Source organism: Oncorhynchus nerka, unplaced genomic scaffold, assembly GCF_034236695.1.
Source record: "Oncorhynchus nerka isolate Pitt River unplaced genomic scaffold, Oner_Uvic_2.0 unplaced_scaffold_1236, whole genome shotgun sequence".
In the NCBI taxonomy this organism is placed as follows: Eukaryota; Metazoa; Chordata; class Actinopteri; order Salmoniformes; family Salmonidae; genus Oncorhynchus; species Oncorhynchus nerka.
The window spans coordinates 143,717-156,183 of NW_027040102.1; the positions used below are offsets into that span (position 1 = coordinate 143,717).

Here is a 12,467-nt window from a genome sequence, read left to right on the forward strand (position 1 = left end):
TCCACTCTAACTGTTCTCCAGGTCGTTCATCCGCCTTCCTGTCCACTCTAACTGTTCTCCAGGTCGTTCATCCCCCTTCCTGTCTACTCTAACTGTTCTCCAGGTCGTTCATCCCCCTTCATGTCTACTCTAACTGTTCTCCAGGTCGTTCATCCCCCTTCCTGTCCACTCTAACTGTTCTCCAGGTCGTTCATCCGCCTTCCTGTCTACTCTAACTGTTCTCCAGGTCGTTGCTGGATGTGTTGTGTCAATTAGCCCAGTGGCGTCTGGGTTCAAATCAAATCAAATCAAATTGTATTTGTCACATACACATGGTTAGCAGATGTTAATGCGAGTGTAGCGAAATGCTTGTGCTTCTAGTTCCGACAATACAGTAATAACCAACAAGTAATCTAACTAACAATTCCAAAACTACTGTCTTATACACACAAGTGTAAGGGGATAAAGAATATGTACATAAAGATATATGAATGAGTGATGGTACAGAACGGCATAGGCAAGATACAGTAGATGGTATTGAGTACAGTATATACATATGAGATGAGTAATGTAGAGTATGTAAACAAAGTGGCATAGTTTAAAGTGGCTAGTGATACATGTATTACATAAAGATGCAGTAGATGATATAGAGTACAGTATATACATATACATATGAGATGAATAGTGTAGGGTATGTAAACATTATATTAGGTTGCATTGTTTAAAGTGGCTAGTGATATATTTTACATCATTTCCCATCAATTCCCATTATTAAAGTGGCTGGAGTTGGGTCAGTGTCAATGACAGTGTGTTGGCAGCAGCCACTCAATGTTAGTGGTGGCTGTTTAACAGTCTGATGGCCTTGAGATAGAAGCTGTTTTTCAGTCTCTCGGTCCCAGCTTCCCAGGGTTAGCGGAGGGTTTGGCCCAGCGGCGCCCGGGTTATCGGAGGGCTTGGCCCAGCGGCGTCCGGGTTAGCGAAGGGTTTGGCCCAGCGGCGTCCGGGTTAGTGGAGGGTTTGGCTGGCAGGGATGTCCTTGTCCCATCTCGCACTAGCGGCCCCTGTGGCGGGCCGGGCGCAGTGCACGCTGCTGACACGGTCGCCAGGTGTACAGTGTTTCCTCCGACACGTTGGTGCGGCTGGCTTCCGGGTTAAGTTGGCATTGTGTCAAAAAGAAATTTGGCTTGGTTGGGTTGTGTTTCGGGGAATGCATGGCTCTCGACCTTCGCCTCTCCCGAGTCCGTACGGTAGTTGCAGCGATGGGACAAGACTGTAACTACCAATTGGAAACCACGAAATTGGGGAGAAAAAGGGGTAAAGGAAAAGATATATATGAAATAATGTTTGTAAAAAGCTGCATTTGACGTGTCGGGAGACATGTTAGTTCTGTGGCGACGTCATGGCGTCTCTTGGGATTTATTGTGACCTTTTTGATTGGTTGATAAAGTCATTGCCATATTGTGTGTGTGTGTAGGATCCTGTCTTGTCTGATGGAGCACCTGTATACAGAGAAGATGGTGGAGGACTGTGAACGCAGACTACTGGAGCTACAGTACTTCATCTCTAGAGACTGGAAGTAAGTCAACCATGACCTCTGACCCCTAACCCCTGAGTGTGAACGCACACTACTGGAGCTCACACTACTGGAGCTCACACTACTGGAGCTCACACTACTGGAGCTCACACTACCGGAGCTCACACTGTCTAACTCTCTACTGCCCCCTGTCTGTCAGACTGTCTAACTCTCTACTGCCCCCTGGCTGTCAGACTGTCTAACTCTCTACTGCCCCCTGGCTGTCAGACTGTCTAACTCTCTACTGCCCCCTGTCTGTCAGACTGTCTAACTCTCTACTGCCCCCTGTCTGTCAGACTGTCTAACTCTCTACTGCCCCCTGTCTGTCAGACTGTCTAACTCTCTACTGCCCCCTGTCTGTCAGACTGTCTAACTCTCTACTGCCCCCTGTCTAACTCTCTACTGCCCCCCTGTCTAACTCTCTACTGCCCCCCTGTCTAACTCTCTACTGCCCCCTGTCTAACTCTCTACTGCCCTGCCACACTAACTCTATACTGCCCCCTGTCTGTCAGACTGTCTAACTCTCTACTGCCCCTGTCACACTAACTCTACTGCCCCTGTCTAACTCTCCTCTCTACTGCCCCCTGGCGGTCAGACTGTCTAACTCTCTACTGTCCCCTGTCTGTCAGACTGTCTAACTCTCTACTGCCCCCTGGCTGTCAGACTGTCTAACTCTACTGCCCCCTGTCTGTCAGACTGTCTAACTCTACTGCCCCCTGTCTGTCAGACTGTCTAACTCTCTACTGCCCCCTCGCTGTCAGACTGTCTAACTCTCTACTGCCCCCTGGCTGTCAGACTGTCTAACTCTCTACTGCCCCCTGTCTGTCAGACTGTCTAACTCTCTGCTGTCAGACTGTCTAACTCTCTACTGCCCCCTGTCTGTCAGACTGTCTAACTCTCTACTGCCCCCTGTCTGTCAGACTGTCTAACTCTCTACTGCCCCTGTCTGTCAGACTGTCAACTCTCTACTGCCCTGTCTGTCAGACTGTCTAACTCTCTACTGCCCCCTGTCTGTCAGACTGTCTAACTCTCTACTGCCCCCTGTCTGTCAGACTGTCTAACTCTCTACTGCCCCCTGTCTGTCAGACTGTCTAACTATCTACTGCCCCCTGTCTGTCAGACTGTCTAACTCTCTACTGCCCCCTGTCTGTCAGACTGTCTAACTCTCTACTGCCCCCTGTCTGTCAGACTGTCTAACTCTCTACTGCCCCCTGGCGGTCAGACTGTCTAACTCTCTACTGCCCCCTGGCGGTCAGACTGTCTAACTCTCTACTGCCCCCTGGCGGTCAGACTGTCTAACTCTCTACTGTCCCCTGTCTGTCAGACTGTCTAACTCTCTACTGTCCCCTGTCTGTCAGACTGTCTACTGCCCCCTGGCTGTCAGACTGTCTAACTCTCTACTGCCCCCTGGCTGTCACTGTCTAACTCTCTACTGCCCCTGGCGGTCAGACTGTGTAACTCTCTCCTCCCTCTACCAGACTGGACCCCATCCTGTATAAGAAGTGCCAGGGTGACGCTGCCCGGCTGTGCCACACCCACGGCTGGAATGAGACCAGCGAGCTGATGCCACCTGGTACCGTGTTCTCGTGTCTCTATCGCCATGCCTACCGCACCGAGGAGCAGGGACGACGGGTAAGAGATTCAGGAGTCGCGAAGATGGACTAGTTCCCATGGTTCCACATTACTACTATGTTGTTGGAGATGGTGGTAACCAGTGGTAGGTAGTAGTAGTGACAGTGGTAGGTGGTGGTGGTTTAGGTAATGACAGTGGTAGGTGGTGGTGGTTAGTAATGACAGTGGTAGGCTGGGAGGTGGTGGTGGTGGTTGGTAATGACAGTGGTAGGAGTGGTGGTGGTGGTGGTTGGTGTTGTCATGACAGTGGTAGGTGGTGGTGGTGGTGGGTTGGTAATGACAGTGTTTGGTGGTGGTGGTTGGTAATGACAGTGGTAGGTGGTGGTGGTTGGTAATGACAGTGGTAGGTGGTGGTGGTGGTAATGACAGTGGTAGGTAATGGTGGTGGTGGTGGTAGTGGTTGGTGGTGTTTGTGTGGTGGTTGGTAATGACAGTGGTAGGTGGTGGTGGTGGTTGACAGTAGTAGTAGGTGGTGGTGGTAGTGGTAAATGACAGTGGTAGGTGGTGGTGGTGGTTGTAATGACAATGGTAGGTGGTGGTGGTGGTTGCAATGACAGTGGTAGGTGGTGGTGGTGGTTGTAATGACAGTGGTAGGTGGGAGGTGGTGGTGGTGGTAATGACAGTGGTAGGTGGTAGTGGTGGTTGGTAATGACAGTGGTAGGTGGTGGTGGTTGGTTGGTAATGACAGTGGTAGGTGGTGGTGGTTGGGTAATGACAGTGGTAGGTGGTGGTGGTTGGTAATGACAGTGGTAGGTGGTGGTGGTGGTTGGTAATGACAGTGGTAGGTGGTGGTGGTAATGACAGTGGTAGGTGGTGGTGGTGGTAATGACAGTGGTAGGTGGTGGTGGTGGTGGTTGAGGTGGTGGATGGTAATAACAGACAGTGGTAGGTGTGGTGGTGGTTGGTAATGACAGTGGTAGGTGGTGGTGGTGGTAATGACAGTGGTAGGTGGTGGTGGTTGGTAATGACAGTGGTAGGTGGTGGTGGATGGTAATAACAGTGGTAGGTGGTGGTTGGTAATGACAATGGTAGGTGGTGGTGGTGGTTGGTAATGACAGTGGTAGGTGGTGGTGGATGGTAATAACAGTGGTAGGTGGTGGTGGATGGTAATAACAGTGGTAGGTGGTGGTGGTAGGTAATGACAATGGTAGGTGGTGGTGGTGGTTGGTAATGACAGTGGTAGGTGGTGGTGGTGGTTGGTAATGACAGTGGTAGGTGGTAGTGGTGGTTGGTAATGACAGTGGTAGGTGGTGGTGGTGGTGGTTGGTAATGACAGTGGTAGGTGGTGGTGGATGGTAATAACAGTGGTAGGTGGTGGTGGTTGGTAATGACAGTGGTAGGTAGGTGGTGGTGGTTGGTAATGACAGTGGTAGGTGGTGGTGGTTGGTAATGACAGTGGTAGGTGGTGGTGGTTGGTAATGACAGTGGTAGGTGGTGGTGGTTGGTAATGACAGTGGTAGGTGGTGGTGGATGGTAATAACAGTGGTAGGTGGTGGTTGGTAATGACAATGGTAGGTGGTGGTGGTGGTTGGTAATGACAGTGGTAGGTGGTGGTGGATGGTAATAACAGTGGTAGGTGGTGGTGGATGGTAATAACAGTGGTAGGTGGTGGTGGTAGGTAATGACAATGGTAGGTGGTGGTGGTGGTTGGTAATGACAGTGGTAGGTGGTGGTGGTTGGTTGGTAATGACAGTGGTAGGTGGTGGTGGTGGTGGTGGTAATGACAGTGGTAGGTGGTGGTGGTGGTGTGGTAGGTGGTGGTGGTTGGTAATGACAGTGGTAGGTGGTGGTGGTTAGTGGTGGTAGGTGGTGGTGGTTGGTAATGACAGTGGTAGGTGGTGGTGGATGGTAATACAGTGGTAGGTGGTGGTGGTTGGTAATGACAGTGGTAGGTGGTGGTGGATGGTAATAACAGTGGTAAATGACAGTGGTAGGTGGTGGTGGTAGGTAAATGTGGTAGGTGGTGGTGGTTGGTAATGACAGTGGTAGGTGGTGGTGGTGGTTGGTAATGACAGTGGTAGGTGGTGGTGGTGGTGGTTGGTAAACAGTGGTACAGTGGTAGGTGGTGGTGGTTGGGTAATGGATAAATAATAACAGTGGTAGGTGGTGGTGGTGGTAATGACAGTGGTAGGTGGTGGTGGTGTTTGGTAATGACAGTGGTAGGAGGTGGTGGTGGTGGTGGTAGGTGGTGGTGGTTGGTAATGACAGTGGTAGGTGGTGGTGGTGGTGGTTGAGTAATGAGGTGGTGGTGGTGGTTGGTAATGACAGTGGTAGGTGGTGGTGGTAGGTTGGTAGGTGGTGGTGGTGGTTGGTAATGACAGTGGTAGGTGGTGGTGGTGGTTGGTAATGACAGTGGTAGGTGGTGGTGGTGGTGGTTGGTAATAACAGTGGTAGGTGGTGGTGGTGGTTGGTAATGACAGTGGTAGGTGGTGGTGGTGGTGGTGGTGGTGGTTGGTAATGACAGTGGTGGTGGTGGTGGTGGTTGGTAATGACAGTGGTGGTGGTGGTGGTGGTGGTAATGACAGTGGTAGGTGGTGGTGGTGTGGACAGTGGTAGGTGGTGGTGGTTGGTAATGACAGTGGTAGGTGGTGGTGGTGGTTGGTAATGACAGTGGTAGGTGGTGGTGGTGGTTGGTAATGACAGTGGTAGGTGGTGGTGGTGGTGGTTGGTGGTAATGAATGACAGTGGTAGGTGGTGGTGGTTGGTGGTAATGACAGTGGTAGGTGGTGGTGGTGGTTGGTAATGACAGTGGTAGGTGGTGGTGGTGGTTGGTAATGACAGTGGTAGGTGGTGGTGGTGGTTGGTAATGTAAATGACAGTGGTAGGTGGTGAGTGGTGGTTGGTAATGACAGTGGTAGGTGGTGGTGGTGGTAGGTGGTAAATGACAGTGGTAGGTGGTGGTGGTTGGTAATGACAGTGGTAGGTGGTGGTGGTGGTAATGACAGTGGTAGGTGGTGGTGGATGGTAATAACAGTGGTAGGTGGTGGTGGTTGGGTAATGACAGTGGTAGGTGGTGGTGGTAGGTAATGACAATGGTAATGACAGTGGTAGGTGGTGGTGGTGGTGGTTGGTAATGACAGTGGTAGGTGGTGGTGGTTGGTAATGACAGTGGTAGGTGGTGGTGGTAATGACAGTGGTGGTAGGTGGTGGTTGGTAATGACAATGGTAGGTGGTGGTGGTGGTTGGTAATGACAGTGGTAGGTGGTGGTGGATGGTAATAACAGTGGTAGGTGGTGGTGGATGGTAATAACAGTGGTAGGTGGTGGTGGTAGGTAATGACAATGGTAGGTGGTGGTGGTGGTTGGTAATGACAGTGGTAGGTGGTGGTGGTGGTTGGTAATGACAGTGGTAGGTGGTAGTGGTGGTTGGTAATGACAGTGGTAGGTGGTGGTGGTGGTGGTAATAACAGTGGTAGGTGGTGGTGGATGACAGTGGTAGGTGGTGGTGGATGGTAATAACAGTGGTAGGTGGTGGTGGATGGTAATAACAGTGGGTAGGTGGTGGTGGTAGGTGACAGTGGTAGGTGGTGGTGGTGGTTGGTAATGACAGTGGTAGGTGGTGGTGGTGGTTGGTAGGTGGTGGTGGTGGTGGTTGGTATGACAGTGGTAGGTGGTGGTGGTTGGTAATGACAGTGGTAGGTGGTGGTGGTTGGTAATGACAGTGGTAGGTGGTGGTGGTGGTTGGTAATAACAGTGGTAAATGACACAGTGGTAGGTGGTGGTGGTGGTAATGACAGTGGTGGTGGTGGTGGTGGTGGTGGTGGTGGTTGGTAGGTGGTGGTGGTGGTGGTGGTTGGTAATGACAGTGGTGGTAGGTGGTGGTGGTTGGTATGGTAGGTGGTGGTGGTTATAATGACAGTGGTAGGTGGTGGTGGATGGTAATGACAGTGGTAGGTGGTGGTGGTAGGTGGTAGGTGGTGGTTGGTAATGACAGTGGTAGGTGGTAGGTGGTGGTGGTGGTTGGTTAGTAATACAGTGGTAGGTGGTGGGTGGTGGTGGTGGTAGGTAATGACAGTGGTAGGTGGTGTGGTGGTTGGTAATGACAGTGGTAGGTGGTGGTGGTGGTGGTTGGTTGGTAATAACAGTGGTAGGTGGTGGTGGATGGTAATAACAGTGGTAGGTGGTGGTGGATGGTAATAACAGTGGTAGGTGGTGGTGGATGGTAATAACAGTGGTAGGTGGTGGTGGTAGGTAATGACAGTGGTAGGTGGTGGTGGTGGTTGGTAATGACAGTGGTAGGAGGTGGTGGTTGGTAATGACAGTGGTAGGTGGTGGTGGTGGTGGTTGGTAATGACAGTGGTAGGTGGTGGTGGTGGTGGTGGTTGGTAATGACAGTGGTAGGTGGTGGTGGTGGTTGGTAATGACAGTGGTAGGTGGTGGTGGTGGTTGGTAATGACAGTGGTAGGTGGTGGTGGTGGTTGGTAATAACAGTGGTAGGTGGTGGTGGTGGTTGGTAATGACAGTGGTAGGTGGTGGTGGTGGTGGTTGGTAAAACAGTGGTAGGTGGTGGTGGTGGTTGGTGGTAGGTGGTGGTGGTGGTAATGACAGTGGTAGGTGGTGGTTGTTGTAATGACAGTGGTAGGTGGTGGTGGTGGTGGTTGGTAATGACAGTGGTAGGTGGTGGTGGTGGTTGGTAATGACAGTGGTAGGTGGTGGTGGTTGGGACAGTGGTGGTGGTGGTGGTTGGTTTGACAGTGGTAGGTGGTGGTGGTGGTGGTTGGTAATGACAGTGGTAGGTGGTGGTGGTGGACAGTGGTGGTGGTGGTGGTAATGACAGTGGTAGGTGGTAGGTAATGACAGTGGTAGGTGGTGGTGGTTGGTAATGACAGTGGTAGGTGGTGGTGGTGGTTGGTAATGACAGTGGTAGGTGGTGGTGGTGGTTGGTAATGACAGTGGTAGGTGGTGGTGGTGGTTGGTAATGACAGTGGTAGGTGGTGGTGGTTGGTAATGACAGTGGTAGGTGGTGGTAATGACAGTGGTAGGTGGTGGTGGTTGCAGTAATGACAGTGGTAGGTGGTGGTGGTGGTTGGTAATGACAGTGGTAGGTGGTGGTGGTGGTGGTAATTGTAATTAAAGTGGTAGGTGGTGGTGGTTGGTAATGACAGTGGTAGGTGGTGGTGGTGGTAATGGTGGTAGGTGGTGGTGGTGGGTAATGACAGTGGTAGGTGGTGGTGGTTGGTAATGGTGGTAGGTGGTGGTGGTTGGTTGACAGTGGTAGGTGGTGGTGGTTGGTGAAGTGGTAGGTGGTGGTGGTTTGGTAATGACAGTGGTAGGTGGTGGTGGTGGTAATGACAGTGGTAGGGTGGTGGTGGATGGTAATAACAGTGGTAGGTGGTGGTGGTAGTGGGTTGGTGGTGGTGGTTGGTAATGACAGTGGTAGGTGGTGGTGGTGGTGGTGGTAGGTGGTGGTGGATGACAGTGGTAGGTGGTGGTGGTTAGTAATGACAGTGGTAGGACAATGGTAGGTGGTGGTGGTGATTGGTAATGACAGTGGTAGGTGGTGGTGGTGGTTGGTAAAGACAGTGGTAGGTGGTGGTGGTGGTGGTAATGACAGTGGTAGGTGGTGGTGGTGGCTGGTAATGACAGTGGTAGGTGGTGGTGGTTGGTAATAACAGTGGTAGGTGGTGGTGGTGGTGACAGTGGTAGGTGGTGGTGGTTGGTAATGACAGTGGTAGGTGGTGGTGGTTGGTAATTACAGTGGTAGGTGGTGGTGGTTAGTAACAGTGGTAGGTGGTGGTGGTGGTTGGTAATGACAGTGGTAGGTGGTGGTGGTGGTGGGTAATGGTAGGTGGTGGTGGATTGGTAACAGTGGTAGGTGGTGGTGGATGGTAATGACAGTGGTAGGTGGTGGTGGTGGTTGGTAATGACAGTGGTAGGTGGTGGTGGTGGTGGTGGTTTTAATGGTACAACAGTGGTAGGTGGTGGTTGGTGGTGGTGGTGGTGGTTGGTAATAACAGTGGTAATGGTTGGTGGTGGTGGTGGTTGGTAATGACAGTGGTAGGTGGTGGTGGTGGTTGGTAATAACAGTGGTAGGTGGTGGTGGTTGGTAATGACAGTGGTTGGTGGTTTTAAAGACCTGTGGTAGGTGGTGGTGGTGGTAATGACAGTAAATGACAGTGTTTGTAGGTGGTGGTGGTGGTGGTGGTAATGGTAATGGTGGTGGTGGTTAACAGTGGTAGGTGGTGGTGGTGGTTGGTAATGACAGTGGTAGGTGGTGGTGGTGGTTGGTAATGACAGTGGTAGGTGGTGGTGGTGGTTGGTAATAAAGTGGTAGGTGGTGGTGGTTGGTAATGGTGGTAATAACAGTGGTAGGTGGTGGTGGTGGTGGTGGTTGGTAATGACAGTGGTTGTTTTTAAGTGTTCCTTACTGTGGTGGTGGTGGTAGGTAATAACAGTGGTAGGTGGTGGTGGTTGGTAATAACAGTAATTGTTTTTAAAGCCCTGTTCCTGGTGGTGGTGGTGGTTGGTAATAACAGTGGTAGGTGGTTTTAAAGTGGTGGTGGTGGTTGGTAATGACAGTAATTGTGGTTGGTTAAAGCCCTGTGGTAGGTGGTGGTGGTTTGTAATGACAGTGGTAGGTGGTGGTGGTTGGTAATGACAGTAATTGTTTTTAAAGCCCTGGTAGGTGGTGGTGGTGGTTGGGTAACAGTGGTAGGTGGTGGATGGTAATAACAGTGGTAGGTGGTGGTGGATGGTAATAACAGTGGTAGGTGGTGGTGGTGGTTGGTAATGACAGTGGTAGGTGGTGGTGGTGGTGGTGGTGGTAATGACAGTAATTGGTGGTTTTAAAGCCCTGGTAGGTGGTGGTGGTGGTGGTGGTGGTGGTGGTGGTTGGTAAACAGTGGTAATGGTGTAGGTTGTTTTTAAAGCCCTGTTTAGGTGGTGGTGGTGGTTGGTAATGACAGTGGTAGGTGGTGGTGGTTAGTAATGACAGTGGTGGTTTTAAAGCCCTGTTCCTAGGTGGTGGTGGTGGTTGGTAATGACAGTGGTAGGTGGTGGTGGTGGTGGTTGGTAATACAGTGTTTGGTGGTGGTGGTTGGTAATGACAGTAATTGTTTTGGTAAAGACCTGTTCCTTAGGTGGTGGTTGGTAATAACAGTGGTAGGTGGTGGTGGTGGTAAAGCCCTGGTGGTGGTGGTGGTGGTGGTAATGACAGTGGTAGGTGGTGGTGGTTGGTAATGACAGTGGTAATAAAGATAGTGGTTAGGTGGTGGTGGTGGTTGGTGGTGGTTGGTAATGACAGTGGTAGGTGGTGGTGGTTAGTAATGACAGTGGTAGGTGGTGGTAGGTGGTGGTGGTGGTAATGACAGTGGTAGGTGGTGGTGGTGGTGGTTGTAATTGTAAAGCCCTGTTCCTAGGTGGTGGTGGTGTAATGACAGTGGTAGGTGGTGGTGGTAGACAGTGGTAGGTGGTGGTGGTTGGTAATAACAGTGGTAGGTGGTGGTTTTAAAGGTGGTTGAGTAATGACTGTGGTAGGTGGTGGTGGTAATAACAGTGGTAGGTGGTGGTGGTTGGTAATGTACAGTGGTTGGTAAAGCTGTTCCTTACTGTGGTGGTGGTTGTAATGACAATGGTAGGTGGTAGGTGGTGGTTGGTAATGACAGTGGTAGGTGGTGGTGGTGGTTGGTAATGACAGTGGTAGGTGGTAGTGGTGGTTGGTAATGACAGTGGTAGGTGGTGGTGGTTGGTGGTAAAGCCCTGGTCCAGTGGTAGGTGGTGGTGGTTGGTAATGACAGTGGTAGGTGGTGGTGGTTGGTAATGACAGTGGTAGGTGGTGGTGGTTGGTAATGACAGTGGTGGTGGTGGATAACAGTGGTAGGTGGTGGTGGTTGGTAATAACAGTGGTAGGTGGTGGTTGGTAATGACAATGGTTAGGTGGTGGTGGTGGTTGGTAATGACAGTGGTAGGTGGTGGTGGATGGTAATGACAGTGGTAGGTGGTGGTGGATCCTTACAGTGGTAGGTGGTGGTGGTTGGTAATGACAATGGTAGGTGGTGCAATTGTGGTTAGTGACAGTGGTAGGTGGTGGTGGTGGTTGGTAATGACAGTGGTAGGTGGTAGTGTGGTTGGTGGTAGGTGGTGGTGGTGGTGGTGGTTGGTAATGACAGTGGTAGGTGGTGGTGGATTTATGGTAATGAATAACAGTGGTAGGTGGTGGTGGTGGTGGTAATAACAGTGGTAGGTGGTGGTTGGTGGTTGGTAATGACAGTGGTAGGTGGTGGTGGTGGTGGTAATGACAGTGGTAGGTGGTGGTGGTGGTTGGTAATGACAGTGGTAGGTGGAGGTGGTGGTTGGTAATGACAGTGGTAGGTGGTGGTAGGTGGTAATAACAGTGGTAGGTGGTGGTGGTGGTTGGTAATGACAGTGGTAGGTGGTGGTGGTGGTGGTGGTTGGTAATAACAGTGGTAGGTGGTGGTGGTGGTGGTTGATAATGACAGTGGTAGGTGGTGGTGGTGGTGGTGGTGGTGGTTGGTAATGACAGTGGTGGTGTGGTGGTGGTTGGTAATGACAGTAGGTGGTGGTGGTGGTGGTGGTTGGTAATGACAGTGGTAGGTGGTGGTGGTTAGTAATGACAGTGGTAGGTGGTGGTGGTTGTAATGACAGTGGTAGGTGGTGGTAGTGGTGGTTGGTAATGACAGTGGTAGGTGGTGGTTAAGTAATGACAGTGGTAGGTGGTGGTGGTTGGTAATGATAGTGGTAGGTGGTGGTGGTGGTAGTAATGACAGTGGTATGTGGTGGTGGATGGTAATAACAGTGGTAGGTGGTGGTGGTAGTGGTAATGACAGTGGTGGTGGTGGTTGGTAATGACAGTGGTAGGTGGTGGTGGTGGTTGGTAATGACAGTGGTAGGTGGTGGTGGTGGTGGTTGGTAATGACAGTGGTAGGTGTGGTGGTGGTGGTGGTGGATGATAGCAGTGGTAGGTGGTGGTGGTGGTTGGTAATGACAGTGGTAGGTGGTGGTGGTGGTGGTTGGTGGCAGTGGTAGGTGGTGGTGGTGGTGGTTGGTAATGACAGTTGTGGTGGTGGTGGTGGTGGTTGGTAACAGTGGTAGGTGGTGGTGGTGGTGGTTGGTAATGACAGTGGTAGGTGGTGGTGGTGGTTGGTAATGACAGTGGTAGGTGGTAGTGGTGGTTGGTAATGACAGTGGTAGGTGGTAGTGGTGGTTGGTAATGACAGTGGGTAGGTGGTGGTGGTGGTTTGGTAATGACAGTGGTAGGTGGTGGTGGTGGTAGGTTGGGATAATGACAGTGGTAGGTGGTGGTGGTGGTGGTTGGTAATGACAGT

General features: G+C 51.3%; 1 pseudogene; it reads left to right on the forward strand.

Annotated features, from left to right (window-relative positions):
• Positions 1-3,184, forward strand: part of LOC135569052 (Golgi apparatus protein 1-like) — an 84,664-nt pseudogene extending 81,480 nt beyond the window's left edge.
• The last annotated feature ends 9,283 nt before the right edge of the window (positions 3,185-12,467 follow it).